Below are 5,121 nucleotides of genomic sequence, written 5' to 3'. Positions count from 1 at the left end.
ACGAGGAGAGGTCCCACAGAGATACACAGTTGCCACTCCACGTATGTGCATTTTGCACCTGTGGATTCACCTCATATATGTGGAAAATTATTGAAAAAAATTTGCACCTGTACTGAACGTGTACACTTTTTCCCAGCCATTATTCCCTAAGCAGTACAGTATGACAACTATTTATGTATGAGGAATTATAAGTAAGCTAAAGATGATTTGAAGTATATGGGGGGATATCTGTAGGCTATATGCAAATATTACACCATTTTATATGAGGTGTTTGAGCATCACAGGTCTTGATGTCCTTGGGGGACCCTAGAACAAGTGGCCCATGGATACCGAGAGACAGCTATGGACACAGAAGGAGAAAGACCATGTGAAAATGGAGGTGGCATGTCTATAAACCAAGGCATGGCAAGGATGATCACTGGGAAGAGGCAAGGAAGGATTCTCCCTGGAGCCTGCAGAGGATAGAGCCCTGCAGAGATAGTGCTTCCTGACTTCCAGCCTCCAGAGAATAAATTTCCCTTGTTTGTTTTAAGTCACCCTGTTTGAGGCAGCTTGGTATAGTAACCTGAGAAAATTAATACACATTCTTCCCATGGTCCCTCTCTTCTCAGCCTGTCTCTTCCTCAATAGGTCCTTTCTCCCCTTTCTAAAAGCCAGCTCATTTTCTTTACAGCCCTTGCCATGGGAGGAAATCATAGATTTACTTCTTTACTAAAGTTTTTATTATCTATTTCAGACACTAAATTCTAAGCTTCAAGAGGACAAGGATTGTGTCTTTTTGATTACCTTTCTATACATGGTAAGTGTATTCAGTAACTTTGACAAATGAGTAAAATATGAGTAAATGAGATTTTTAGAAGCTGGAGTGGATAGGATTTGTGACTGCTTATGTGTGAGGAGAAGGGAGTTGATTTGGGTGCTTTAGACTGAATTATAAAGCATGAGAGAAAGGCCAGTCTTTGGGAGGAAAGGTAAGGAAGGGGTCTAGTTCTGGAGTTAGTGTCTGAGGTGCCCGTGGGGATTTCAATAGTGTTGCAACCAACTGGAGAGCAGAGAATCTGGTTCTGCCTTTCTGTCCCACTCTCCCACCCTATCTCCAGTCTACTGGCAAGATGACAGCCAGAGTGAGCTGTTTACAAATGTGAATAGGTGATATCCCATCTCTGCTCATCACGAGCACTCTGGTGGCATTCACATTTATTAATATATGTCTTCTTTGTTGTCTGATCTCCCCTACTGTAGTGGAGGCAGAGATTTCAGTTCTACTCACTGCCATATATTCCAGCACCCACAGTAGTGACTGGTAAATAGGAGACACTCCATAAAATGCTTGTTGAGTAAATGAATGAGATTCCATCTGGAATGTGGAGGGAGCTTTTGGCTAAAGGTGAGGGTTGGAGGCCATTGACAGGAAGGTGGCACATGACGCCTCTGTAGTGGCTGTGATCTCCAAGGGAGGAACAAAGAGGAGGAGAAAAGGAGGGCCAAGGAGAGAGCTGAGAAACATCAGCCTGTAAGAGAAGGGAAGGGCAAGTGGTGTCCTCCAATGGAGCAAGGAAGCAGTCTGTGTGCTATCCAAAGACCAAGGGAGAAGAGCATTTTAGGAGGGCTGAGAGAGTGATCCATCTTCAAAAATGACCAAGAGGAAACCATTTAAGAACACAGATGTGAGCCTAACATATACCTAACATATACAAGACCCTGGGTTTGGTCCCTAACAACAACAACAAAACACACACACCACAGGCATGAGGGAAGTTTCCTGAGATGATAGTGGTGGCAGTCTGATTTCAGACTGCACAAGAACGAGTGGAAGCAAGGTTGTGATGATAGGAGGTTTAGCAACCGGCTCGAGTGACTCTCCAACAAATAAGACTGAGAAGGAGAGAAGGGTGATTACTGAAGGGGACTGGGGATCACTTTGGAGATTTTATTTAATGATTGGAGACAGAAGAGCAGTTTAAATGCTGATGGGAGGAGCAAGTAAAGAAAACATGACACAATGAAGAGAATCAACTATAAATCAGGTTGAAGCAAGGGATGGAGCACTACTCTGTGGCTCACACCAGTAGTCTCAATTACTCAGAAGGCTGAGGCAGGAATGATACAGGAATTAGGCAGGGATTTAGGAAACCTGATAACTGAGAATGATGGCTTGGGTGTTGATTTAAAAAGAAATCATATCCTGTCCTACTGACATTAACAGAATGACTCCTGTCACACAGCAGGGTCTTTGAAATGACAGCCATAGTCTGACCATCCTAGGCCAAGAACTCCCCCACCCAACATGTGGGAGGAGTTGATGATACATAGCCCAGTCTCCAAAAGTTAATGATACAATAAACCTAATTTTCCAGGACAGACTACCTATATGTCCAGACCCCAAAAATAGCTGAAGGTCCTGAGATCTCAACTTCTTATTCTCTCATCTGAAGAGTGTACCTTTGCTTTGCTTTCACTTTTCTTTACATTGATAAGCCTGCTCATGCTTAAGTCTTCTTTGTGTCCATCTTTGAATTCCTTCTCCAATGAGAGCAAAAATCTTCTGGCCCCCAGAGTCCATGCCTTGAATCTGGTAACCCAGAAGTTTGAAAACAGCCCGGACAACATAGTGAGACCCCATCTTAAAAAGATGGTCCCTTTTGTGGCAGAAGAGTCAAAGAAAGATGAACAATCCCAGATGTACTTCTTGGTAACACTCCTGTGATAGGACTGGAGCTGGGCTGATCTAGGTGGGATATAGCTGGACCTGGCTTCACTGTTCAGGTTGTATCATTTTTCTGGAACCAGCGAGATATGTCCTTCTCCTTGCAATGGTAGACGCCAGCAGAGAGCACCCAACAAAGCAAATGCATCATTAGCCTCTGCTGATATTTCACATGGTAACATCTTGATGATGAAAGTGTATCTCTTAGATCAGCTCAAAGTCAAGAGGTGGGGAAAGTACTTTGTCCACAGGAGACCAAGGCAAGACTGGGAATGTGTAATTTTAGTATGGGGGTGAAGGTAGATGAAGAACTGACATGATGATGTCATCTAGCATAGAACACTATTACTATAATTTCTCTTATTGCTACTTCATCTAGGTTGGCTATGGTACAATTTCTGTAACTTCCCCTTTCCCCCTCTGACTGATCCTGCATGACAACAAACTCTCCTTGCTAATGTGCTATGATCACATTAGTCCTCTTTCTAACCTTGCCTATACAATAAAGCCCAAAGTCCATTTCAGGTATCCAAGGGCTCCAACCCAATTAGCACAGTGTACTCTTACCAGTCCCCAAGATGCACTCTCCTCCTGGGTCACTCCAGTTCTGCTCACCTTCCCTCTCGGCTGGCTCCTCCACTCTTCCTTCCTTAGCCACTTCAGCAATTCCCTAACGTTTCTTCATGATTCCATGAATTCATCCCAAACCTCTCAAGCCCCCTACCTCAGAAGTCCTACAATGAAATGCCAATAGAATTTACACTACCTTTAAAAAACTTAATTACATGTAACTTACATATAATGACCTAAGTTATGAGGCCCTATGTGGGGGCTGGACACTTAGTGGCAATCTAATTGTGTCCTGCCCTTGAAGAGTTTCCACTTGAGAACTAGAGATGGGTGGATTGTTAAGTGCTACTCTGGTACCAAACATGGATGCCACAAGAGTCTGCAGGAAGGCATGATCCCAGATTTAGAGGATCTGGAGCTGAGATCTGCAGGATAGTCAGGGATTAAGTGAGCCAGAGGGACAAGGTGTTCCAAGCAGAAAAGAACCCCTCCAGCCAAGGTATAGAGACTGAAGAAAGCAGTGTGTTTGGGGAGTTGCAAATGGGCTGTGTGCCTCATAAACAGGAATGAAAGCTGCAATACCAGGGACAGAGCGTGGAGTGGTGAGTTGAGCCTTGTGTGCCACACTCTGGTGATGGCCAGAGAAGCATATGGGTTGGGGCCTCTCCTGTCTTGGTGTTTGTATTCAGAGTTACCCCTGGTGATATTTAGCTTCTAAATGGCAGCCAAATTGTAAACATTCTACAGTGCAAGAGCTTCTTCTATTAGGATATCTCTCTCAAGCCTGAAAGAGTGATCTTTGAAATAACTTAGTAGCCCCTGGGTTTCCTCTCCTAACTACTCCACAGTGCTGAATAGTGACCTCCCTGTGCTGGGTAGTATGGTGTTAAGATCTTCAAGGCCCTCTTCACTTCTACCTATGGTGGCCATGGAGTAGAGCAACCTTTTAGGCCCTGTTAACTAAAGCTTGATCTTCATCTTGGTCTTCATTGTGACCTTGAATAGGGTTTGAGCTGGGGGCAGGGGAGTTTGTCTTCCTTCATCTTTCCAAAGTGCTTGCAAACACCATCCACAAGAGTCTGATTTACTTGGCAGAGAAATCCACATGATCCCTTTGGAGCATTCAGTGTGTTCGTAGGCTGGCCATAATGGCAGTCCCAATCCCAAGGGAATCTCAGCATCATTGTGTGGGTTCTAGATGGTATTTAATAAACACCAGAGAAGAGCAGGACACTTCACCAATGAGACACTGTTCCATTGGTAATTTGTCCATATGCTGTTGCTCTCCCTTCCATAGCTCAGAGCCAATGCAGGGTGCCTGTGGCTCAGAACATAACCCCACTATCCCCAGACTCTTCATGCCCTGGAACTGTGTTTGCTAGATTGGACATTGCCTCTCATCTGCTGCCTAAGCAGGACCCCCCAGCACCCTAAAGCTCCATAAGTCCCCTTTTAGAATACTCCATCTAATACTTGTACAGCTTGGTGGTGACAGTTCTATTTCTGTGCCTTTGGAGATTGGCAAAAAGCTTCTCACTGCTCTGTGCCTATACATTCAGCATGAGATGTGTACCTTTTATTGTAAATGGAGGTGTTTCTTGGGGCATCACTGAGTCTTCAAACATCCCCACTGTCTGTTATTCAGCAAGCCTTTACATTTCGCTGGCATAACCCATAACTTTCTTGAGATGGGTACACGTGTCCCTAGTTAGGAAGGTGGAGTTTGGCCTGTCCACTCCAGCCTTATAAATTTGTGGACACTGCTCCTGGTCTCCTGGACAAGACCTGGGTGAGGAGCTGATGTGTGGCATGTGGTTAGGATGTGATCTCTGAAACAGGGAATC

The sequence above is a fragment of the Castor canadensis genome, chromosome 3 (assembly GCF_047511655.1).
Source record: "Castor canadensis chromosome 3, mCasCan1.hap1v2, whole genome shotgun sequence".
Taxonomy (NCBI): domain Eukaryota; kingdom Metazoa; phylum Chordata; class Mammalia; order Rodentia; family Castoridae; genus Castor; species Castor canadensis.
Note: the sequence above shows the minus strand (reverse complement) of the source record.